Genomic DNA, 27,176 nt, shown 5'->3' with positions numbered 1-27,176 from the left:
TAGAAATCTGACTCTGGTGGATAAGATAAGGCCAGACCGAAAATACCAGGAAGCTCCTGGAAAAAAAAAACCTTGAATTAGTAATAGAATAGATATTCTTGTCCCTATTTTTTTACTTATATTTATATATATATTTATATATATATTTATATTATTATATTATATTTTTATATTGTTATATAAATTTATATATAAATATATAAAATTAAATATATATTTAAATTTACACACATATATTTAAATATAATATACATATATAAATACAAATTTAAATATTTATAATTATATTATATTTGTATATAATATAATTATAAATATATAAATATTTATATTTCTTTATTTATTTTTTATTTATACAAATTTCTTTTTTATCGTAGCCTATAGAAGGATCACAATCATCTTCCTCTCTCTTGTTCCCCAAAGTGGCTCTGAACTGGGGTCCCTGCTTTCTCTCTTGCCCCTTACAATCCGGACTCCACATGAAAGTGAGTGGCCGTTTACAATAAAATACAAATCAAATCATTCTCCAGAGGCCTCAGCCCTGACGAACTTCCTGACTAACGTCTGTATATTTCTATTTCTTTTTCTCCCATCTTCTTTTTGAGCCCACTACTACAACTCTGTATTAACTAAGTGACTGTATGAGCCTTATGGGAAACACGTCACCTCTGTGACTCTTGGTTTTGTTTGTTTGTTTGCATCTTTAAAGTGGTGTCAGAACTCTTGTCCTTACTTCAGGGTTCTAGATATCAAAGGAGACAGGAAGGTGAGGCATTTTAAGATTCAGGAACCCCATCTAGGGAACAAATCCCATGTCCCCCCAACACTGTGGCCCTGTTAATTCTCAAAAATCTGAGCGAAGGCATTCCTTTCCGTGCACAACATAAGCCAAGAGTTCAAGTCAATCGCTTGCAATGAATTAGACAGTAAAGAAAGTTGACTCCTTCAGTGAAGAAGCTCTGGACACTTCTATTGTTCTTTATTTTTCTTGCAAATATTGTGTTTATGACATGAATGATCAGAAGTCAAGGAAAGGCTGCCCTCACATAACTCACTTTATTCTGTCCAGGAAACATAGAGAAGGGCATTTGGACATTTGAAGCAAATTAAAGCCAGGGCAAAGGCCAGAAGCACTGCCAGCTTCCTACTTGTCTTTGTCCACAGGCCAAAATATTACCAAAACAAGTGTTTCCTGTCAATAAGCTGCAAGCACAACTTCTAAAATATTACGGTTTTTAATTTTTTTTCGGGCATGAAGTTCCGTAAGCTCATTATATTTTAATTATGTAGCATAACCCAAGTTACATAACAAATTAAAGTCAAACCACTGTTACTTTTCTCAAGGAATGCTGTATAAACCTCGAAGGTTAGAAAGTCAACCAAAAAAGACTATCTAATAGTAATTCTTTATATTATCCACGAATTTAGAAATCTTTCACTTTTAAGGACAGTTATTTGGTTTTTAAAAAAATTTTTTTATGTTTCTTTATTTTTGAGAGAGAGAGAGAGAAACAGAGCATGAGTGGGGTAGGGACAGAGAGAGAGGGAGACACAGAATCTGAAGCAGGATCCAGGCTCTGAGCTGTCAGCAGAGTCGGACGCGGGGCTTGAACCCACGAACCATGAGATCATGACTGGAGCCGACGTCAGATGCTTAACCAACTGAGCCACCCAGGCGCCCCAGTTACTTGGTTGTTGAATGGTTCCCACTTTCATCAAGTATAACTGGCTTATGTTGGGATTCCATTTCGTTGCTGTCTCTGTACATTTCTTTTAGTTTGCATGAATATGGCCAGATGAATCATACATAAAGAAAGCTCAGCTCCTCCAGAGCACCGCTATTTTGCTAAGAGCTCCACTGCCAAATTCAAAGCTAAATTCAGGTTTTAGGTGTCAGAATCTTGCATAGGTCCCCGGAGAATATTTTGTTCAAATAATGTAACACCTCAGCGATCAGAGGTTCTGTTCACCTGTTGTGCCTTTAGAAATACGATATTTTACAAAGTCTGAGGTAATGAATATTAAGGCATTATTGCTACCTTTTTTTTTAAAAAAAAAGCTCAGACAAAATATAGTGAGACAAAGGAGTGGACTGTTTTATGAAAACATCATACAGAAATGTCAAGAAATAAACTTTAGCAATTCTATAAAGAAAGGGTAAAGGAAAAACTTAAAAATCTGGAAATGCTCTGGTAGAAATCTGGTTAACTATCAATCAAAAAGAAGCAAACCATTTTGGCAGAAGAGAAATAGAAATATTAATTTTGAGCCAAAATGTTATCATTTTGCTAGTTACTGAATTTCTGCTTTTAGCTCAAAAGGTTTACAATTAAAAGCCTTTGGTCTCTTTTTAGAAATTCCTGTAAATAGCATTTGCTAGAAATTTGTTGGAAAGACCCTAAAAAGGGGAAAAATGTGAAAATAAAATCTAAGATTCAGTTCAATCTACTGAGATGGTATCTTTATTTATATAATCAGAAGAAATGTCCGAATTGGAAATCAATTTGCCTTGTTATTGAGGAGCTTGCTTACTGAGTATCTGTGGCCGTCAGACAAGAAAGTGTGTAAGAGAAGGAAGCACATTCAAATAAATCTCTCATGAGCCTTTTCAACACAGGTTTTCTGAGACAAGCAGGCTAAACCATAAAGTTTTGTTGGTTTGGTATCTATTTCACACACACCTAGTCCATTATTAATAGCAAACAAAGGGACATAAAGAAATTAAAATACTGAGTCCTTCCTCTCTATGTTTTACAAAGATACTTTACTTATTTTGCTTATTTCTCACAACAATCCAATAGCTGTGTATTGTCATTGCCACTGACCATACAAAGACAGTAAGGCTCAGAGGGGTTTACTAAGTTGTCTAAAGTCACCTGGTGAGTAAGTGGCAAATGTGTGATTTGAGTAGAAGTCTACTTACTGAGTTCAAAGCCCATTCTGTGTCTGTCACATCAGATTTTGTTACATATGCTCCTTTTGCATCGTTTTAGAAAGGTACAAGAGTTTTATGAAATAAATGAGCTTCTGATAAACTGGATACAAATGACCTTTTATAGATTGAGTCATGTATTCATATGGAGCACACACATGTAATTCATATATTGAATTAATGAGTGTTATGCATTACATTTGTAAAGCATAAAATGCGTGAAGAAAACAGATAACCACAACTTTGAACTGAATCTTAGAATACAAATGATCACTCTCGGCTTTGCTTCAAATGGGTCAAATGTATACAGAACTCGGTTTTGCTGGAGCCAGCAGCAGCCGTTGGCACGGGCTGGGAATCAGGGCACACTACTGCAGACCCAGAGGCTGGCTGGACCAACAGTGTGGCACAAAAAGACACAAGATCCTGAAGGCACAGGGAGACACAGCTTGCAACCGTCAGGGACAATACCACCAGTCTCTATTTCACTTAATTTAAAATTATCAGCTGCAGGTAATGTTGTTTTTGACAGAGGTCACCGTGGTTCAGTGCTACTGGATTTTACGTTATTAAGCACTTAAGCTGTTTGCTAGAATGATTGACGAGCAGAGGTATATTAGGAGGCCTTTAGAGGGAGTTAGCTCTTAGACCTTTGGTAATAATGGGTCTTCAAAATAAGGAAGCAAAAGATCTTTGGAAGTTCCTTGCCTTTTTTTAAATTAATTTTTTGGGGCACCTGGGTGGCTCAGTCGGTTGAGCGTCCGACTTCGGCTCAGGTCATGATCTCGTGGCTCATGGGTTCAAGCCCCGCGTCGGGCCCTGGAGCCGGCTTCGGATTCTGTATCTCCCTCTCTCTCTCTGCCCCTCCCCTGCTCATACTCTGTCTCTCTCACTCTCAAAAATGAATAAATGTTAAGAAAAATTAAAATTAATTTTTTCTTGAAGTATAGTATCGACACACAATGTTACATTAGTTTCAGGTATACAACACAGTGATTCACCTTCTCTATCCTGTATGTTGTACTCACTGCCAATGTCGCTACCATCTGTCACCATGCAATGACGTTACAAAACCACTATGTTCCCTGTGCTGTAACTTTCATCCTTTTGATTCATTCATTCCGTAACCTTCTACTCCCCTTCATCCATTTTGCCCACCCCCCACCACTGCCCCTCTGGCAACCACCAGTTTGTTCTCTGTATTTATGGGTCTATTTCTGCTTTTTATTTGTTCATTTGGTTTTTTTTTTTTAGAGTCCACATATGATTGAAATCACATGGTAATTGCCTTTCTCTGTCTGACTTATTCCAGTAAGCAAAATACCATAGGTCCAGCCATTTGGTTGCAAATGGCAACATTCTTTTTTGTTGCTGAGTAATATTCCATTGCATATATTGTATATACACACTACATCTTTATCCATTCATCTATCTCTGGACACTTAGGTTGCATCCATATCTTGGCTATTGTAAACAATGCTGCAGTAAACATAGGGGTGAATGTGTCTTTTTGAGTTAGTGTTTTCATTTTCTTTGGGTAAATACCCATGAGGACTCCTTTCTTGACAGTTTTATGTTACTGCACCCATCCCATTTTTTCTAGTGACAATGATGAGTTATGGCACAACACTGATACAGATATCTTCAGGAATACGAACATGTATTGGTCAGCAGCTCTACAACGATGGTGAGTACATGAACAGATCTTCCATTGGAGACTAACAAACCCACACTATATCATTTGACATACACTGTGAAGCTTAGGTTGGTCAATCTGCTTGTATTTGTGTGTTATAAAAGTCGTCGGAGCTGAGAAATGCTTATGGAATTCAAGCCCTTCATAATCAGCCTGCACGATCGTTTTCTGCCGTAATCAAGTTATGTGTTGTTAATGGAGGAATTTTACTGGTATAGAAGTTGAGTATCCTCTCACTTCGGCCACACGGCATGCAGCGCGTGCCAGAACTGGTCGTGACAAAACATCAACTAGGCTGTTGCTGTTGTCATTGGTGGTGGTGGTGGTGGTAGCAGGGTGTGTGTGTGTGTGTGTGTGTGTGTGTGTGTGTGTGTGTGTGTATTTTGTGTGCGATGCTTGGCATTGGTTCTGAGAGGGGACCAATTGCAAAAGTGAATGTTAGCAAACACTGGTCATGGAACATAACCAGCCAAAGCCACTTACTCTTTCACGGCAAAAGGCCTAGAAGGTTTGAAGAATTTAAAACTCAGATGTATTTGCTCTAAGACTGATTCAAATAATATAAAATTTAGTAGCAAATTCTAAGTACATGGAGCTGTAAGCACACCTGTCACGCTATTCACCAGTATTTCTGGCACTCTGTGGGCATGTGTCTCAAATCAGTGTAAGGAATTTGTCAACCCGAATCTCAAAAGAATGACCTTGTAAAATACGTTGTCAATATTTCACTAATATCACTATGATGTGTTGTCAGTTGCTTATTTACTTGTCTGATTGTCCCATTACAACTCCTTGTAGGCAGAAATCATGCTTTATTTCTTTGTATGCTCAGGACCTAGCAGAATTCTTTTACAGGATGGGGGCTGAATAAAGGGCTAATGTTAAATGAGTGAATCAATGAATAGGAGTCACTGCTTTCTTACTTTATCACACTCAGCTTCAGAGTCGGTGGCCATGCATTCCGTCTCTACTGTGTGTTAATATACTGGATATTTTCTTACCCCTCCTGACCCACTTTCCAGCCCTCTCCGTCTTGCTCAATAGTCAGGAAGGCTGACCCATAACAACTGTGCCAATACACCAACTTGCCTTCCGACGTATGCTTGGGTTTGGCCAAACTGGATATGGGGGATTGAAGGTTGAAAGGAACAGGAGAATGAGTCCTAGGACGCTATGGCTATCCCTCCAGTCAGTTGGCTGCCTTCTAGGGATAGCCATAGCTCTGGTGGGAGGTCCTTTTCATACAGGTACTCTGTCTGGACTTGGGTAACTACTCTCTTTCCTTGTCCCTCTCAGTCTTAGAGATTGGGAAAGGCTCTCAGCTGTTGATAGCCTAGAACATTGCACCATCTTTTGTTGGTTTCTCCAGTCCCCATCTGCACCTTTATGAAAGATCCTTTTATTAAACTCTCTCCAATCTCCCCTTTGAGTGTGCTGCTTCCTGCTAGGAACTTGACAGTTACCATATGGCTGCTTGCATAACTCTTAAACAATTAATGTTACTCTTTACGCTTGCAAGGAAAATGGGACTACTCCCATTTTAAAGAATGGCTGTGACAGAAATACACTCTACCTAGAACTTGCATTATTTCCATTCACTCATTCATTCTTTGTTCATTTTGTTTCCCAGAAGCCACTGGGCATTTGTCTGTGGACATTGCAGCTGCTAGGTGTAATTCCTGTTGAAAGAGTGGCACAGACACAGCCTGGCTCAAAGTGAGTATCTCTTTTGGATAAAAGAGTAAACTAGTTTAAGGGAGTAAACTAGTTGTGCTGAGTGAGGGAAAAGAGCAGGAGGGGGAAATTTATAAAAGGAGGAATGCAGAATACTTTAGCTATTATAAAAAAACAATACTGGGGCACCTGGGTGGCTCAGTCGGTTAGGCATCCGACTTTGGCTCAGATCATGATCTCATAGTTCCTAAGTTCGAACCCGGTGGTGGGCTCTGGGCTGACAGCTCAGAGCCTGGACCTGCTTTGAATTCTGTGTCTCCCTCTCTCCCGCTCTCTCTCTCTCTCTCAAAAATAAATAAAACATTAAACGAAGAAAGAACAGTACTGTTGGAGTTTTGCTCATTCTATTCGTTTGGGTGGAGAGAGACAGGCTTATGAGACCTTTACTGTGGCTATGGAGGAAAGTCAATGAGCTTTAAATCGGGTTTTGTTACAGCACCCTTTAAAATGTAAAAGACTCTCTAATTTCATTCATTATATACGCCCTGTCAGCATTCTGAGGGTTGTCTGAGGGCCACAGTAGGTCGATGGTCACTCTCAGATCCCACCCTCCAAGGGCTGCTTCAATTTCTCTATCAGGCTCAAGAGTTGAGTGAACTCTGAGGTACTTTCACGTGGAGATATTTGTAACTTGCCTCTCCAGTAGACCACCAGTGCGTTTGTATGTCTCCTTACGTAAGACTACTTAAGACTCAGAGTTTCCAGAGAAGCATGAAAGAGAAAGATGTAATATATCGTTGAAAGCCACACAGGTCTTAAGCTCTGCTTTTCTATGAGCTGTTTTATTGTGCTTTTAACAAATGGGCATATGTATGATCTATTATGAATTAAGAAATAGTGTACATTACCAGAGGAAGGCAATATCAAATTATAGAATTTCAAAATCGGGTATGGCAGGAACTTGGGATTTTTTTCAGATGGTGTAAGTCTCCCTACTTAGTACATTTTAAACACCATGGCCTCCATACTTCAGAGGCTTTCGTTTTAGAAAAGCATGGCAGGAGTCACTCTAATGTGATTATAAAGGGCCTGAAGGTTTGCTTTTAAAATTCAATACGTAGGTAGAAAGAAAGTGGTAACTTTTCCCCTTTGATTTCCAGTCACTATTTTTATAACACTGGCAGCCCTGAGACACTGGAATGGAAATGGACCTGCTTCTGGATGTTACCTGAGCACCACCACACCAGCCCTTCGACTGGCTCTTTGCATCTGTGCCTTGATCTTTATTTCTGCATTCCCCCAACGCATCATTTCTATATCCTCCAGACTTATTCTCAGCTTTCTTGATGCTAGGTGCACTTGTTCCGTCATTCAATAGATATTTATGGAGAACCTACTGTGTACCAGGCCCAGCCAAAGATCCTGCACTCAAAGAATCATGCGAAAGAGCCAAGAATTTGTAAACGCTGTGAAGGAAAACTACAAGGGTAGGAGCATATAGCCAGGGAACCTTACATGATGTGTGGATTCAGAGAAGCTTTCCTAGGGGAATTATTGGAAAGGACTGTGATGGATAAGTGTGCTAATTAATTAAGTGAAGGGTACAGGAGAAGGCCTAGGGAGAGCTTATCAGATAGAAAGAATGGTATAGGCAGGGACTCAGAGACCATGTGGTGCTAGAATCAGGTACTGATGTATGTAGTGTTTGACTTAAAACCACTGGGCTCCAGGTAACTTATGCATAATAAGATCAAGGCTCAGATACCAAAGGGTCCAAGCTGGCTTCTTCTATGCTGTTCTTCGGTGTGGCGTCGCATCCCCCTATGGTTCACCACCCAGAACACATAAAGAGCAGATGTAAGACCAAAGTAAGCCACAGGGCAATGCTTAACCTCAAACTACGGAGAAGGAGGAGCCTACCGCCATGAGGCTGGTAGGCAGACAACTAGAAATATCTGGTAAGAACAGTAGCGGTCACGATAGAGATGAACTTTCATTTATCAGATACTGTGGTCCATGGAAAGAGCAAGTTACTGGTACCCTGCCTAAAACCAACCCATTTTTTGCCCTCTCATTTTCAACCAGCTGCCCCTATATAGGTGAATAGGTGTGGGTGGGGGCACTGTAGGGGAGTGGTAGGGTGCAGAAGTGGAGATCAGAAGGTGTTCACTAACCATGGCAATGATTTGGAAATGGAGACTAGGCAGAGCAAATAAAATACCATTTTCATTTTTTTGACTTTTTTTCCCACTTCCTGGAAGAAGGAAAAGAGTAATGTTGTCCTTAATGTTATTTTCCACACATCTGTTGAACATTTTATTGAAGCTATCTTTTATTTTAGAGGGGCACAAGAAGAGAGAATCTTTTTGTTTTTAATGTTTATTTATTTGGAGAGAGAGAGAAAAGTGCACAAGCGAGCAGGAAGTGGGGAGGGACAGAAAGAGAGGGGAGAGAGAATCCCAAACCTGGGGCTCCATCTCATGAACCACGAGCCAAACTCAAGAGTCGGATGTTCAACAGACTGAGCCACTCAGGCACCCTTATTAAATCTATCTTCATTGAGTTTTCAAGAAGTCCTCTGGATTCTTTGCTCCTTTGTATGTGTATTGTTCTGGTCTTGTTTTACAGATGAAATAGAGTCTCTTAGTTCTCTCTGGATATTAATCATGATGTTCTTTTTTCATGAGTTTATTTTATCACTTTGTTCCTCTCCCTTCTTTGTTTCTCCCTATTTTGTTTTGTTCTGGCTCTACCTTTCAGAGTAGAGGCTGTCCTTAATGTCTGGTCTTCCTTAGCTGTCAAATCATATTTAAAAGTGAGGCCCAAATGAACTAGACTGGGAAGCATAAGTGTAGTTTCGTGATCTGTGCATCTCACTATGAGATCATTTGTTTGGCTGGGGGAAATCTCCAAATGCCTGTATCTGCATTTTAGGGGTTCTTAACCTATTTTGTGCCATGCGGTCTGGTGAAGCCTGTAGACCCTATTTCAGAATGTATTTAAATGCATGGAACCAATTATAGCAAAGTTTTAAAAATAAATCGGTGAAACAATAATATGTGCTTTTTATTAATGCATCATATAATAAGCTTTAGAGTTTGATCTAATAAGTGCTGAAGTAATGATGAATGAAAATATTATTTCAAGATATACGCGATGGATAATGTGATTAAAAAAATTACCGTTGGGGCGCCTGGGTGGCGCAGTCGGTTAAGCGTCCGACTTCAGCCAGGTCACGATCTCGCGGTCCGTGAGTTCGAGCCCCGCGTCAGGCTCTGGGCTGATGGCTCAGAGCCTGGAGCCTGCTTCCGATTCTGTGTCTCCCTCTCTCTCTACCCCTCCCCCATTCATGCTGTCTCTCTCTGTCTTAAAAATAAATAAACGTTGAAAAAAAAATGTTTAAAAAATAAAAATAAAAAAAAAAATTACCGTGATTCCTACCGGTGACAAAGTGACGGATACTGCGATTATTACGATGGTTTGTTACCTACATTCAACAATGACAGAGATGCTAATTTGCAGGTTAGTGGAAACAAAAATGAATTTTTGTGCTCATGGACCCTATGGTTAAAAATCCTACTGTAAGTCTATACTTTTGAGTGGATCCATTTTCTTCCAGAAGGCACTTCACCAATCTCCAACCTCAAGTATGTATGCCTGGCTGCAGGCCTTTCCAGAGCCATGCAGGGAACAAATCTCTCTTCAGTGGGAAGATTTTCCCATAATCCCTCTGATTTCAGCATAGTAACTCACCCTCCAACCTCAACTCTTCTTGCTGTCTCCAAATCCAGAGGCTATCTGATCAAACCTCTCTAAAAATAGACCCCAGGTTTTGTTTTGATGGAGCCAGGGTGGAGAGGGAAGATGGGAAGTCTGGTTTCTCTTTTAAGGATGTTCAGTTCAGAGGCACCTGTGTGTCTCCGTCGGTTGAGCATCCAATTTCGGCTCAGGTCATGATCTCCCAGTTTGTGAGTTCGAGCCCCGCATTGGGCTTGCTGCTACCAGGGCAGAGCCCGCTTCAGATCTTCTGTACCCCCCACCCCCGTCCCTCCCCCACTTGTGTTCTCTCTCTCTCTCAAAAATAAATAAATCTTCAAAAAAAAAAAAAAGTTCAGTTCACACTCCAGATTTCAGCCCCATTTTTTGCACACCTGCGTTCCAAGCACGGGTTGTCTCCAGTCTGAGTATTTTCATAGTTTTATGCGAAAATGACTGGCTTTCTGGCTTGCTGCCTCAACAGACTCAGATTGCTGCGTTCTCCAGTCTAAAGCAGCTACCGGTGGTTAAACTATTTCCCAGATTTCAAAATGTTACTTTTGTTGTCTGCTGTCTTCTTTTTGTCCTTGTGAATTTTTTTTTCTCTTAATTCCTTTACTGTCATTGCTTTGTGAGGCTTCAGGAGGAAGTTCAGATAGACATTTGCATTCAGCCTATGCTGTTTAAACAGCGCTTTGATGCATTCATAAATTCATAAGTAGCATTTTATTGTGTCTGGGATTCACATCTTTTTTTCTGCTCATAGTAGCATATCTCCTTCTCTCTGATTTAATATAAAAGTAAGTGAGACAACAAGGTTGATATGCAATGCCACTTTAAGGAAGACATCTATTCTGTGTTTTAAGGAAATCATTTCTTAAAGAACTTTTCTCAGACTCTCCCTAACTGCTTTTAGTGTCTCTGCTTAGGACACTACACTGAGTTTCTCAAAGTCGACAACCAAGGATGTGGGCAGTTTTTTCTTCTGGTACAATGGTAAACGTGGAGTAGCTCTTATGGATACAACCCTACCACAGGTAGCAACTGAGTTATTCGTCAGTATAAAACACATCTCCTTGAAGTCACTGGAGTGAAACGAAAAGCAGGCATAAATTGGAAGAGAGTCAAAACTTGGAAGAAGCGAATAGGAACTGGTGAGTTTCCTGTTGATCAGGATTTTTGCTAAAGGGCATGCGCTGGTCAGATTAAACAGATTCGCTAAATCTTGGATAGAAATCTTTGCAGTGTACCATTTTTAAGAATTAAAGGTCAGAATTTAGGACTGTCAAAGCAGATGGAAAATGAGGGAGGAAATCAGGGAAAGGAGAAACTCTGGGGGAAGGGGGAAGGGGAATATCAAACTGTGCACATAAATTCTGGGAGAAAAAATCAGGATGGCATCTGAACTATGCATGCATAAACCGTGAGCAGCCCTAAGGCTAAAAGAATTGAACCGAGATTTTAGCAGATACCCACTGCGGAGGTGACAAACATTAGGACTCGAGTCCTGTCACGTTAACTGCCTGATGAAACAAACAAACAATCAAATACGCAGGGAAATACCAGAATATAATCTCTATCATGAATTTTTCACAATGTCCAGGATACATCTCAAATTACTAGACACATAATCAAGAGGAAAGGCAACTGAGATGACCCAGACGCCAGAATTAGAGCACAAAAAATTTAATTTAGCTGTTATAAATATGCTTAAGGATATACAAAAATATATATTTGTGATAAATGGATAAACAGGATACCTCAACAGCGAGATAGTAACTATAAGAAAAGAATCAAACAGAAATTCTGGAAGTGAAAAATACAGTATCTGAGACAAAAACGTCATTGGATAGGCTGGACAACCATATTGGAAATAAAAGAGTCAGTGACTGAAGATCACTCCACTGAAATTATACAGTGTGGAGAACAAAGAGGAAAAAAATGATAGGAAAAAACCTGAGTCTCAGTGATTAGTGCACTGTATCAAAAGAGCGACTACATATGGAGTTTTAGAAAAAGATGATAGAATTGGGCAACCCAACATTTGAAGAAAGAATGGGCAAAAGTTTCCAAAATTTTATAGATTCAAAAACCTCAGAGAACTCTATGTGGTATAAATAGAAAAAAAGCAAACAAACGAACACAAGAGTTGGAAAGGTGACAGTTATTAAACAAATGAAAACAAAAAATAAAGAAAATCTTAAAAGTTTCCAGAAGAAAAAGGGACACATAACATATACAGGGCAAAAATACAAGTTACCAATGACTTCTCTCAGCAGAAACACTGGAGGCCAAAATATAGCTGGATGACATCTTTAGAGTGTCAAATAAAAACAACAAATTGTGAACCCAGCATTCTCCATGGAACAGAAATAACTTTTAGGAATAAAGGTGAAATAAAGGCAGTTTCAGATTAACAAAAACAAAGGTAATTCTCCAGCAGACTTTGCGTTCAAGAAAAGCTAAAGTAAGTTCTTCAAGCGCAAGGGAAAGGATTCCAGATAAAAATTCAGATTTTAATTAAAAACTATTTATGACCATTTAAGGTAAAAATCCTAGCATGTATAGCTTGTGTAATAAACATGAGAACTATAACATAAATTACAGGGTGTAAAAAACCTATAAGATTGCACTAAAAAAAACCAAAAAGATTGCAAAGTTATTACATTTTATGTTGTTAACTTCCAACAGACTGAAAAATCAAGGACGTTTGTTGTGCTTTGTAGATCACCACTAAAATAATAATACAAAGAGCTAAGCAAAACAGCCCCTGGATAATTAAAATGAAATTTTAAAAGCAATTTCAATGAACTCAAAATAACAGGAGAAGAGGGGCAGAGGAACACAAAACAAATGGGAAAAACACAAAACAAATAGTAACCACGTTGACCTAATCCAGCCACATCAAAAGTTACATTAATTACAAATTAAATACTCCAATGAAAAGGCAGGAATTGTCAGAATTGGTTGGTTAAAAGGCACTATATGCTGTCTGCCTGGAAGTTACTTTAAATAAAAAAATTCAGTTAGATGTACTCTGAATTCAAAGACTTACTTAAAGGGGCGCCTGGGTGGCTCAATAAGTTAGGTGTCCCAACTCTTGATTTTGGCTCAGGTCATGATCTCATGGTTCCTGAGTTCAAGCCTTGCAATGGGCTCCCCACTGACAGTGGGGGAGCGGGAGTCCCTCTCTCTTTCTCTCAAAAATAAATAAATAAACTTGGAATAAGACTCTCTTAAAGACAGGGAAGAAAACATATAAATACATAAATGTTTTCATAATGCTAAAATAAAAATTGAACAGAAGACTTAATATTCAGAAATGCATTTGCACTTAGAAACAAAAAGTTTGAAAATTCACGGGGCAAAAATTAGTAGAATTAAAGGGAGGAACAGACAAATTCACAATTTTGGTTGGACTTGTAACAACTTCTCTCAGCAGTTAATAGAACAACTATGTAAGAAGTCAGGAAGAATACAGATCGCCTGAACAGGACTATCAACAACCTTGAATAATTGACATTTATAGAACACTGCACCTAACAAGTGTAGTATACAGCCTTCTTTTCAAGTGCACAGGGACCATTCACTAAAGCCACATGTTGGACTAGACACAAATCTTTTCTAAAAAAAAAAAATTTAACCTTTATTGTTGAGAGATAGAGAGAGCACATGAACATGAGGAGGGGAGAGGCAGAGAGAGAGGGAGACACAGAATCCGAAGCAGGCTCCGGGCTCTGAGCTGTCAGCACAGAGCCCGATGAGGGACTTGAACTCACAAACCGTGAGATGATGACCTGAGCCGAAGTCGGACGCTCAACCGACTGAGCCACCCAGGCGCCCCCACAAATCTTAACAGAGTTTAAAATTTGAAATATTCCAGAGTATGTTCTCCAACGAAAAGAGAACTAAATTAGAAATCAATAATAAAATGATATTAAGTAAGAACATTTATAAATATCCGGAATTCAAGAAACACACTTCCAAGTAACTGGCGAGTCAAAAAAAGAAGTCATCAAGGAAATTAGAGTACACTTTCATGTCAATGATCATGAAAGTTCATCATAACATTTGTGGGATGTAACTCTATGATGCTTAGAGAGACGCTAATACCTTTAAATGGCTATATTAGAAAAGAAGTTATAACATCAGTGATCTAAGCTTCCAACTTAAGAAGCTAGAAAAAGAAGATCAGTGCAAACATAAAATAAATAGGAGGAAATAACTAAGACCAGAAATCAGTGAGTGAGAAAACAACAGAGAACATTAACAAAGCCCAAAGGTAAAAACCAAGGAATGAAGGGCTACATGGAATCTGGGCAAGGGGACTTAAGTCCTCTTTAGCCGAGAGGGCATGTCTGAGATCCAGGCCACTGTTCTTTACATCCCTGGCCACTCTGCCCAAGAAAAGGAAGCTGCCCACTGCCTCAGGTTTCTCCAAGACTTTCCACAGGGCTCCTTCCAGGAACTAAGCCCACGAGGGCAGGGACTGTGTGGATCCCAGGACCTGGGAGATGTGACTGCTCAAACAATATTTGTTGAAAGATCACCCTTGCAAACCCATCCTCAAAAAAAATTTTTTCTTTGAAAATATCAATAAGATTGAAAACCTCCTAGATAAGACAGGCCAATTTAAAAAAGAAAGAGAACAAGAATATAAATTAGCAATACTTAGAATAAAAGAAGGTTTATCACTAAAAATCCTACAGATAGTAAAGGATAGTAAGGGAATATTATGAACTTAATAAAATTAAATTTGAAGATTCAGGTGAAAAAAATTTTTTTAAATATATAAATGGAAGTGGAAAATTTAAATAGCCTCATGAATATTAAAAATTAAAATTAAAGTCATTATTAAAAATATTCCCCCAGGCGCCTGGGTGGCTCAGTCGGTTGAGCAGCCAACCTCCACTCAGGTCATGATCTCGCGGTCCGTGAGTTCGAGCCCCGTGTCGGGCTCTGTGCTGACAGCTCGGAGCGTGGAGCCTGTTTCAGATTCTGTGTCTCCCTCTCTCTGACCCTCCCCCGTTCATGCTCTGTCTCTCTGTGTCTCAAAAAAAATAAAATAAAACGTTAAAAAAAAAAAAATATTCCCCCAAATAGAACTGTAGACTCAGATGGCTTCACTGATAAAATTCCATCCAGCCTTTAAGGAAGAAATAAATCAATCTCACAAAATTCTTTCAGCAAATAGAGATGGAAAGAACACATGCTCAGCTGTTATATGAGGTTGGTATAATCCTGAGCACACAACAAGACTTTACAAGGCAATAAAATTACAGACCAATATCCCTCATGAGCATAGATGCAAAAATTTGTGACAAAGTCTTTACCAAATTAAAGTCAGAAACATATAAAAAGATTTTTTAAAAAATCATGACAAAGTAGGGATACTCCCGGGAATGTTAGGGTGGTTTAAAATTTGAAAATCGATATAATTCCCATTACAAGAAAGCTAAGCATACAATCATTTCAGGAAAGGCAAAAAAGTATTTGATAAAATTGAACCCACAATCATGAGGAACAGAAGAGAATTTCCTCAATCTGACAAAGAAGATCAATGAAAAAAATTTCAGCTGTCATACATTAATGGATGTTGCTTCTTCCTAAGTTCTGGAGCAAGGCAAAGACATTATAACTTCTATTCAATATTTCTAGGGCAATGAAGTAAGAAAAAAAAAAAGCATACACATAAAGGAAGAAGTATAACTCGGTTTGCAGATAATTTTTTACATGGAAAATCCAAACTACTCTACAAAGTAATTACTAGAGGTACTAGGTGAATTTAGTAGGGTGGTATACAGGATTTATATACAAACCCTAATTATATTTTTATATTCTGCCAGCAAACAGAAAACAAATTTACAAACAATTCCGTGTATTCAAGTGTTAAGAAACAAGTTACTACTTAGGGATAAATTTAACAAAGGCAAGGACTGAATCATGTTTACCTGTATTTCCACAGTGATTAGCAGAGTTCCTGGCAAACGGAATTTTTTAAATAAAATGTACAATATAAAAATAACACATTTAATGCATAAATATATAAAATTTAATATTTATTAAATGTGCGCTATAACAGAGATTTAATTAATGTCTTAGGATGTTAGAAATTGTTTTCTCCCTCATCTATCTGTCATGGAATAAGTGTACCAGGCAACAAAAGATAGCATCATACAGGGGGCTACACTCCTTCCTTCCCCACTTGGACCTGAACCACTTTTGCGTTCCAGCCAGAGTATATGTACTGAAATTGTACTTATCACCTCTGCCCATGTACCATTGGCTGTAGGTTACACCCAGCTGCAAGGAGGACTGGGAAATGTAGTGTTTATCCTGGGCAGATACTGTGCTCTGTGAAAATTACATTACTACGGAAAAAGAGAGTGGATACTTGAAGACAATTAATGGTTTCTGGCACACCAATCCTAACCTGGCAGGTACAGTCAACAATGACTCTAATTTTAATATTTTATTGTTCTTCCAGCTGCAATACTTTGAAATCATCATTGAGTTTAGAGTTCATTTCTATAAACTCACTCCCTAGAATACAGAGCAAGTTCTATTCAGCTGCTGTATTTGTTTAATCGAATTATATGCAAATTATCACTTTTAATCATTAACACCCTAAAATATGTACTTCTGAGACCCACTGTAAATGCAGAACACTTAGAAAACTGAAAACCTACACTGACCAGGATTTATGAATTACAGGCTAAAACAGAAGTCACAGAATAAGATTTATGCCTGATCAAATTATAGATTTTAGCATACTGACTCATAAATCAGTCCCTAGAATCTCAAGGGCAATGAAAGGATTTATAAATCAAAACTTATTTAGGATTTATTAGCTGAATGTTTATCATAAGAATGCAATGTTTATAAATCTTGTCTGACTTACACAACTAAATTTATAAGCTCTTTGTAGTCAGGGTCCATCTCTGATGACACTTTTGACGGGTATAGATTGTGATGTATACTGGTGATACTTAGGTTACATTGATTAATGACAGGATCAGAAGGAAAGATAATTTTATTAAATTTGCTTAACATGTAAATGGGTTTTAAAGGTTAACTTTGTAATTAAAACATAGCATCTATTTATATATTTTTACTATTATAGACAGATGGGTTTAAATATTTAGAGAATAACATAAATTATAATTTGAGTATAAAATGACACCAAAAGAACAATTTAGCTAAATGGCAAAACCATTTCAGAACAGGTTAAATGTTCCAGAAAACATTAATACGACATTTCTGTACTATGAATTCTGGTCTGTATTTAATTCCTAATTTGGAAAACAATTCTATGTTAAAACTATAAATTTTATTACAAATACAAGATATTTGTACTATTTCAACATACTTTACTTTTAAAGTTCTGTTTTCTCATTTATCACATTCTTTCAGGGTCTCCAGATCTGCCTCCCACCTGGTGAAATGGTATTCTTTAATCTAGCTGACTTCCTCATTTGGTTTTATTTCTCTGCTCAAATATCACATCTCTAGGGCCCACCCACATCGCTCTCAAGTTAAGCTTATTTATTTATTTATTGAAATAAATATTTATATAATTTAGAAATTATATATACATTTATTTATTGAAAGATACTAAGAAGCAACTAGAAGGTAGGGGCGTCTGGGTGGCTCAGTCGGTTAAGCGTCCGACTTCGGCTCAGGTCATGATCTCACGGTCGGTGAGTTTGAGCCCCGCGTCGGGATCTGTGCTGCCAGCTCGGAGCCTGGAGCTGCTTGGGATTCTGTGTCTCCTTCTCTCTCTCTGCCCCTCCCCCGCTCATGCTCTATCTCTCTCTGTGTCTCTCAATAATAAACAAAGGTTAAAATTTTTTTTTACAAAGAAGCAACTAGAAGGTTAATTCCCAAATAGCAAAGTGAATGAGTGATCGCACATGCAGACAGTTCTATGGTGAAGTTTCTACCTCCTGGTTAACTCGGTACTCCTAACAAAGTGAAAGATGGTTCACCTTATTCACTTTTCAATTATGAAAGCTTAAACAGATACTTTAAAATAATTTGAATAAGTGCTGACATTAGGTGTTTTCTTAGATGGACATGGGATGGACCTTGCTACCTTTAGATATTAGAGATTTCCAAAACAAAATAAAGCAGGAGGAATTTGTAACTGTTAAAACAAAATGCAATTTCAGTACAGATATGAATAAAACTATGATCTGCTTAGTCTTTTTTTTTTAATTTTTTTTTTAATATTTATTTATTTTTGAGACAGACAGAGACAGAGCATGAGCAGGGGAGGGGCAGAGAGAGAGGGAGACACAGAATCTGAAACAGGCTCCAGGCTCTGAGCTGTCAGCACAGAGCCCGACGCGGGGCTCAAACTCACGAACTGTGAGATCATGACCTGAGCCGAAGTCAGATGCTCAACCGACTGAGCCACCCAGGCGCCCCATGCTTAGTCTTTTTTTTTTAATGTTTATTTATTTTTAGAGAGAGAGAGAGACAGGCAGACAGACAGAGTGTGAGTGGGGGAAGGCAGAGAGACAGGGAGACAGAATCCGAAGCAGGCTCCAGGCTCTAAGCTGTGAGCAGCACAAATCCTGACGCTGGGTTTGAACTCATGAACTGCAAGATCATGACCTGAGCCGAAGTCAGACGCTTAACCAACTGAGCCACCCAGGCACCCTTGCTTAGTTTTCAATTTAAGAAAAAGTTAGGATAATATTTCTATGTGCTTTAAGTTTCTTGATTTTTCTTAAAATGTAGTTTTAAAAATACAGTATAAAAATTTATAAATAAAACATAAATACAAAACGACTTTAGGAAGTCACTTCCTATTATCGAACAGGTTTGGTTCAATATATCCCCCTCCCCTCATCCCAAGGTCCAATAATTGCATTGATAACAATAATAATAATTAATAATGGTAATAATATAACAGCAACTGATGTTTCTGCTATAACCTGATGTATGTAGTCCTGGGTTATGAAAAGTTCTACAATATCATGAATTAAAAATTAAAAGTAATAGGACTACAGAGTATAGACAGGTCAGTTAATCAAAAACCAGTGGTAGGTAGATCAGCGTTTCTTGGAGTCTGAAGAAGTTCTGAAGGAGTTCTTGCAGACTTTTGAGGACCCTTTATTTTGCAGAAGATACATTTGATTAACTGACTGACACAACTCAGCAGAACAAATTCCTTTATGTTTTACTACATTTTGTGGCTGCAAATTCTTGGAGCTCCTTTTCATGTAACAGTAACTCGTAATATCTTTTCCTAGACAGAGAAGAGAAAGATAATGCAGTCTTTCCTCTAACATGATGGATGGGGCTGTTTGATCATTTGGGGGAAGCGTTCCTATACAGAAATGGCTAACAGTTACAGCTATATATGGAAGTGACTATAAACCACATAAATATATACTAAACTTAGAAAAAATATATCCTACAATTCCCGTTACCCCCCAGCTGGTCCCTAAAACGGTACAGCCATTCCAAAGCCCCTGAGGGAGAAGTAATTGAAGTGGAAAGATTGTGGTCTTAAAAGAAACAGTCAAAATATCCTACTTTACAAGTTCTACAAAAATGCACCCCCTTCGATGCAATGAAGGGGCCCATGCAATAAAAAGAAAGCTTCATTAGGGCTACCATAGATTCTACTGAGCTCAGACTGAGTATTCCAGCAACAATAATGGATGCTCAGGAAATAACTTGCCCAGCTCAGGCAGGAAGCTCGCTGTGGCCGGAGGCTGCCTCAGAGGATATTAAAAAGGCACAGAGGCGCCTGGGTGGCTCAGTCGGTTGAGCATCCGACTTCAACTCAGGTTATGATCCTGTGGTTCGTGGGTTCAAGCCCTGCGTCGGGCTCTGTGCTGACCGCGCGGAGCCTGGAGCCTGTTTCGGATTCTGTGTCTGCCCCTCCCCCACTCGGGCTCTATCTCTGTCTCAGAAATAAATAAACCTTAAAATAAATAAATAAATAAATAGGCACAAAAACCATCAGGTGGAAATGCCGGCTCCCCAGCACTGAGGCAATGCAGACGGAAGCATAGTCTACCCAAAGTCAAGAGCTGAGCAAGGCTGAGGGTACATTTTTCTAGATGGGGAACCCCAGGTGCAAAGACTCATTTTTATTTTTCTTATAATAGAGCAAGAGAAGGTCTCCCATGTGCAGCATTTAAGCTAAGGGTCTGGGCCTTTCCTGGTGTATATTCCTACGTTTTTGATTCTCTTTGCCAAGGAAAAAATGTTTGAACCAGCATAGTTTCTGTGTTACGCTCATGCCATTACCTGCTTTGCCCAACATGTAGCATATAACTGATAATGATGGAGAAGAAGAGATAGTAGCCAAAAATTATTGAGCACTAGCTCTTGTTCTAAGTGGCCCATAAGTTCAAACTAATCTATTCTTCGTAGCCACCCATGGGACAGATTCTAATATTATCACCATTTTACAATCCGTTACTGTTGGTAACGGTAAAAGCTCTGTAAGAATGACTGCTGTGGGCTTACCAAGAAGTCATTGGTCATTCCTTCTATTCAATCACTTTGATCAAACCTAAGTAAATCTTTATAGCCTTTTATTTTCAATAAAAATACTCCTGGAAACACTTACCATAGTTATTTGAACTGTCTTTGTTAGGTCTGCATAAAGGCAAAGAAGTTATGGTTCGTTATATGACAATTCGATTCTATTTCTTAATTTGATAACTAAACAGGATAGTAGAGTCCAAAATGAAATGTACTTTGGTATAGTCAACTTAGACTAGTGTAGCCCAAGGGCTATTTGTTGATTAATAAAAATATAGATTTCTGGCTCCCATTTTGGACCTACTGAACCTGAATTTCTACATTAGGTCCTAGGAAAATGTAGTTTTAACAAGCACTCTCAGGTGATTCTGATGCATACTGAAGTTTAGGAACCTCTAATTTAAACTAATGTAGGGGCGCCCGAGTGGCTCAGTCAGTTAGGGGACTGACTTCGGCTCAGGTCATGACTTCAGCTCAGGTTTGTGGGCTGGAGCCCTGCATCGGGCTCTGTGTGGACAGCTCAGAGCCTGGAGCCTGCTTTGGATTCTGTGTGTGCCTCTCTCTACTCCTCCCCTGCTCATGCTCTGTCTCCCTCTGTGTCTCAAAAACAAATAAATGTTAAAAAATTAAAAATAAATAAACTAATGTAAATGCTGGGAAATCTCTACTTTCCTATGAACAGACATAATTAATGTCTGGTGTTTACAACTGCAGGGCATTTAAAAGCTTGGGTGTGATTTAAGAAATGGATAAATACGTTTTTGTTTCTTGTATGCTAATATAGCCTTAAAAGCGTTATTTGAAATAAATGACGCAGCACGGGGGGGAAAAAAACCTACGAAGTTGTGCAGGTCTTTAAATCATACGATCGATTAATGGAAACACCTGGGGGTTAGTCTTCCTAATAGCATAATCTGAAAAGTAGAACAGATTTTACTGGCTTTGGATAAATCATTTCAGGATAAGCTCTTTTCCCTCATGAACTACTTTCTTCCTGCACCAGGAAAGGAATGAATTTTGGGGTCTTGCAGTTCCTGGTGAGTTCTCCTTGCTCATAAATATTTAGATTAGAAGAGAAAAGCCAAGATCATTCTTTTAAATAGTTTCATGAATTTTTTTTTTAAATGTATGAACATAGTTGGGAAAGCCTGCCACTGATTAGATTCTTGGTTTTAATATTCTATTCTTTTCCCTTCTGAAATTCTCTTCTACGTTTCATGAAGTAATGTATTTCTCTTAATAAGCCTAAGTTGAAATTCATTATTGTAGTCACTTTTACCACAAAATTCAATTATCGATTCTCTTCATTTTCTGTTGTTGTGTCTTTATCTTCCTTTCACGTCACCTGCAGGGCACTCTCTGTCTATCTGGTACTTTTTCCCCCCTTAATGTTTATTTATTTTTGAGAGAGAGAGAGAGACACACATACACACAGAACGTGAGCAGGGGAAGAGCCGAGAGAGAGGGAGACACAGACTCTGAAGCAGGCTGCAGGCTCTGAACTGTCAGCACAGAGCCTGATGTGGGGCTTGAACTCACGAACCGTGAGATCGTGACCTGCAGTCGGATGCTTAACTGACTGAGCCACCCAGGCGCCCCTGCATCTGGTACCATTAAATTAATATCTCTGCCATCACTGCGACGGGTTTTTGGGGCACTACACGTGTGGGGCACCTCCTTAAATAGCTCATTTCCTAGTTGAGGTGATTACACATAAAAATGCCAGGAATTGCCAAGTTTTAGGTTGGTTTAGCATTAGAATACAGTAAATCTAAGCTTCCGTGGTATTATCTACAATTCGCTGACATGACTCACAATTAAAAAGAAAAAAGATGAACAAAGGGAAAATGCAAATAATTTCATCTAACCCTGTATGTACGTCAAGAGACACACACTGCTCTCTCCTAAGATGCGCTTCAGCAACAAACAATGAGTCTATTTGCTGTTTACAGAAACCAAACATCAACAGTTTGAATTTCTCTTTTTGATGGTTATGTCTTCTTGATCGATGGACCCTTTTCTCACTGTGCAATATCACTTTTTATCTCTGGTAATACTTTCTGCTCTGGACTTGACTTTGTCTTACACTCAAGTAGCCACACTAGCTTTCTTTTGGTTCAAGTTTGCACGGTCTGTATTTTCTCTATCCTTTTACTTTTTTTTTCTTTTCATGGCTTGATAGCTCATTTCCCCCCTCCCCTGCTGTATTAAGAGATAATTAATTTAAAAATTGCATAAATTTAAGGCATACAACCTGATTATTCAATATTTTCATATATTGTAAACTAATCACGACAATCAAGGTAATCAACATATCCCTCATCTCACAGGTACCTTTTTCTTTTGTGTGTGTGTTGAGAAAAATGTAAGATCTATGCCTTTAGCAATCACACAATGGAGTATTGCTAACTATAGTCACATGGTTACACAGCAGATCTCCAGGACTTAATTCACCTTGTATACCTGAAACTTTGTACCCCTTGACCAACATCTCCCCATTTTCCCTCCTCCCATTCTTTTAACCTACCTATATCATCGTAGTTGAAGTATCAGGTAGACAAGACAAATTTCTGTCAGTTAAAAAAAAAAAATCCATTCTCTGTCCTTTAGCTGATGTGTTTTGACCACCCATGTAATTACTGATACGTTTGGTCTATCATGTATTATTTACGTTCTGTTTGTTTTCTTTGTTTTTCATTCCAATTCCTCTTTTCTCCTGCCTTCTTTTAACTGTATTATGCTATAGGTTTTTGCTTTGGTTCTTTTTTTTTTCTTGCTTTTTGTTTATTTTTAAATTATTTTTAATTACTTTTTTTAGTGGGTGCTCTCAGGATTGCAGAACACATACTTTTCATCATTACTGAGAATCACTTTTATACTTTAGCTGGAAGGCGGAACCTCACTGTCTTACAGATCCCTTAATCTCTCCGTGTTATGCTATGGTTGTGTTATGCATAGCATTTCCCTCCACTGAAAGCACAAACCTACAATGTATATGTTTCTGCATCCAGCAGTCTAACATATTTTAAAGGACTCAAAAGGGGGAAATTACGCTATTATATTTACCCAAATACATGCCAATTTTGTACTCTTCTTTCCTTTCTGATATTGCAAGTTTCCTTCCGGCATCATTTGCCTTCTTTCTGAAGAAGTTCCTTTAGCAATCCTTTTGGATCAGGTCTGACTGCTAAATATTTTCTTAGTTTTTCTAAACCTGCAAATGTCTTGGGGCACCTGGGTGGCTCAGCTGGTTAAGTGTTGAACTTCAGCTCGGGTCATGATCTCACCGTTCATGGATTTGAGCCGCTGGTCCGGCTCTGTGCTGACAGCTCAAAGCCTGGAGCCTGCTTCGGATTCTGTGTCTCCCTCTCTTTCTGCTCCCCCCCCCCCTCTTTCTTAAAATAAGTAAATAGACTTTAAAAAAATCTGAAAATATCTTTATTTCACTTTTATTCTGGAAGGATATTTTTGCTAGTTATAGAAGTGTGGACTCATCTTTCTGTTCTTTCATCACATAAATCACATCACAAAATGTTGACACTTTGTCCTCCATGGTTTCTGATGACAAATGTGGACTCCTTCAAATCGTAGCTCTTCAGGAGGTAATTTGTTGCTTAGTTTTTTAGCTTCTTTCAAGATCTTATTTTCTTTACTTCTCAGTAGTTTGATTAGGATGTGTCTGGTATGGATTTCTTTAAGTTTCGCCTCTTGGGAGTTTGTTGAATTTTCTTGAATATGTGGTTTCTGTCACCAAACTTGGGAAGTTTTAAGCATCGTGGTACTCTTTTCTTGGACTCTGTGACATCAACGCTAGACTTTTCCCTGAGACTCTGTTCTTTTCTTCTTCTTCAATATTTTTTCTCTCTGTTGCTCAGATTGAGTAATTTCTACTACTCGCTCCCCAAGTTCACGTATGCTTTACTCTGCTACCGAGCCCATCCGGTGAATCTTTTAAACCTTATCTCCTGAATTTTTTTTGTTCTGAAATTACCATTTGGTTCTTCAGGTTTCCTATTTCCTTCTTTTTTCTGTTTCAGTCTTCTCATGAATTTCAAGTAGTGTTTGTCTTTACTTTTTGGGTCCTATTCATCATAGCTGCTTTAGAGGCTCTGTCAGAGAATTCCAACATGTCTGTTGCTTGATGACTGCTTGCCTTTCCAGTTAAGATTCCTTGTTTGTTTGATTGTTTGTTTGTATGCTGGGTGCTTTTGAATTGTATCCTGGACTTTGAGTGTTATGCTATGAGGATTTTGGTGTGAAGTGTATGGAGAATTCTGAGATTTTTGTTTCAGCAGGTGACCAACCAGTTTCAACTTAGACCACAAGCTTCAGACTGCTGGTTGTGGTTTTAATGTGAGTTCCATTTCCAGAGCCTTTGCAGTCAGGTTTGGATCTAGTTGCTAGTTGCCTAGCCTGTGTTCAGCTCTCAAGTTCTGTGTATACCGTTTAGGGTTGGATCCATGCATTAAAAAAAAAAAAAAAATGAAACGCTGCACAAATTTGCATGCCATCCTCACACAGGGCCTTGCTAATCTCCGTATAGTTCCCATTTTAGTACGTGTGCAGCCAAAGCGAGCACAAAGATCTCACCGGTACTTTCTGGTTCCCTGGGACAACACTTGCAGTTCTCTGGTCAAAAAATGGGCTTTATTTACTTTGCTCTCTGCGCGTTTCTACAAATGGGCTCATAGCCAGGGTGGACCCCAGGAGGACAAAGACACAAGAAAAGCAGTGGGGAGTTGCCCCATCGTCCTGGTATAACATCACTCTGATCAGAAAGGAAGATTCCCCTTTCTCGGAATGTTAGGCTCCTGCCAGGTTCTGCTGCTGCCATTACCCCTGGCCCTGTTGCAGCAACCAAAGGATCACTTGGGAGCTACGCAAGAGAGCAGAGCAAAGAAAAAATATCGGGGTATTTTCCCTCACGGTCTTCCAGCACGCGGAGTCCTGGGTTACTTAGCTGGAGAGATTCTGCTGTATCTACTTGACTGTCCGTGTAAGCTACTTCTGTGTTTTGGGCTACGTTTAGTCCAGAGTGGAGTAAACAGAGGGGGGAAAAACAACTGGTAAACTCATGGCTAGTTAGGCAGTACTTTGAATTTTGGTCTTGTTCCCCAATCTGTTTGCTACTGTTTACTTTCCATACACCTGAAAGGGCTTTTCCTGCCTCCCACCCCAATTCTATAGCTGCATTCAGCGGGAGGCAGAGAGTGGAGCACCCTTTCTGTGTCTCCCCCAGAACTGGAGCCAATCCTTGCCATGAACGGTAGTGAGACGAAACGATTGTACCACAAACGCGAAGCAAAATATATAGCATGTGCAATAAGCTGGCTGTTTCAAGCCAACACACTGAGTACACAGGAATTCATTTTAGGACTGATAGACCTCAGCTGATCCTTGCCATGATCAATGGCTTTTTACTCAGCGTAGCATCTGGCATTTACTCGTTACCACTGAAAATATTTTCAATCTGGCGATGTGGCAAATGTAGGTTATGTACAATATCATCAGAGGCAAGTCATTGCCTTTTTAATTTTTGTCTTTTAAGCACTAACTTACTGCTGATTAAGACATTTTTTAAAAAACCTAATCAGGGCATTTCTAAGCTTTTACATGCAAAGGCACACTCAGATCTATAGAGTACTGTGATCACTGTTGAAATGGTCAGCAGTTAATGTCTGTCTATTTTTGAGAGAGAGAGAGAGAGAGAGACAGAGAGAGGGAGAGTGAACAAGCTGGGGAGGGGTAGAGAGAGAGACACACATAGACACACACACAGAATCTCAAGCAGGCTCCAGGCTCGGAGATGTCAGCACAGAGCCCGATGCCGGGCTCGAACCCACGAACTGAGAGATCATGACCTGAACCAAAGCCGGACACTCAACCAACTGAGCCACCCACGTGCCCCTAAGTGGTCAGCAGGTAGAACACGTTTTTTGTGTATTAATTACTGACATGTCATCCACAGAGATGAACCAGGCTTATGTACAATACACATTTCTGAAAAATTGTGAATAAAATAAATTTTGAAAGGGGAATTAATTGGAACCCTATAAGGAATAGTTTAGTAAAACAAATCATTGCCTCCCCGATATTTGCTATTACCTGTGTGCTTTTTTAATAAATCAGGTTTATATATTTTTATTTGGACTTCCTTACCCCAGTGTTGAGTTGGCTTCTCTGATTCATAGGTCAGCCTAGGGCAACATGGAGCGTTTGTCTATTGTATGCACATGACTTTCTGGGCTGTATTACGCTTTTAGCAATTGCTGGGCAGCAGAACACTGTGTTTAATTAGTAGATTTTGTGGTTAAGAGATGGTAATCACGTTTGATTAAAAAGGTCGTTTATTTCATTCAAGGCTGAGGGTGCTTTCCTGAGGACAGAAGCCTATGTTTTGGCCTGGAGGACCAAAGAGGTCTTACACCCAAAGTGGCACTCACTTTGCAGATCAGTCATGGATTTCTGAATGACCTTGGAGAAGTCACTTTGCTTCTCTCTTCTCAACTCCAGATTTGCAAAGCCCGATGTTTTCATTAATGACAGGAAAATGTGCACAGTTCTTCTAAATGTTTTTTTTTTAAGTTTATTTATTTATTTTGAGAGAGA

At 38.9% G+C, this 27,176-nt stretch overlaps 1 protein-coding gene, 1 long non-coding RNA gene and 1 other non-coding gene across 4 annotated transcripts in view; 1 reads left to right on the top strand and 2 right to left on the bottom strand.

Annotated features, from left to right (window-relative positions):
• Positions 1 to 27,176, bottom strand: part of CYYR1 (cysteine and tyrosine rich 1) — a 104,533-nt gene that overhangs the window by 59,174 nt on the left and 18,183 nt on the right. The gene's annotated exons all lie outside the window — the stretch shown is intronic.
• LOC121036048 (uncharacterized) overlaps positions 1 to 27,176 on the top strand; it is a 68,625-nt gene that overhangs the window by 31,158 nt on the left and 10,291 nt on the right. For both annotated transcript variants that reach the window (XR_005793202.1, XR_005793201.1), the window contains one exon: positions 4,536 to 4,619. This is a non-coding gene — a long non-coding RNA (uncharacterized LOC121036048). The remainder of the gene's footprint in view (positions 1 to 4,535; positions 4,620 to 27,176) is intronic.
• LOC121036610 (U6 spliceosomal RNA) lies at positions 25,044 to 25,146 on the bottom strand. The gene has a single exon (XR_005793420.1). It is a non-coding gene; the product is annotated as a U6 spliceosomal RNA (small nuclear RNA).

The sequence above is a fragment of the Herpailurus yagouaroundi genome, unplaced genomic scaffold (genome assembly GCF_014898765.1).
Source record: "Herpailurus yagouaroundi ecotype Mexico unplaced genomic scaffold, PumYag 162, whole genome shotgun sequence".
NCBI classification, from domain to species: domain Eukaryota; kingdom Metazoa; phylum Chordata; class Mammalia; order Carnivora; family Felidae; genus Herpailurus; species Herpailurus yagouaroundi.
This window is presented reverse-complemented; position numbering and strand designations above follow the sequence as displayed.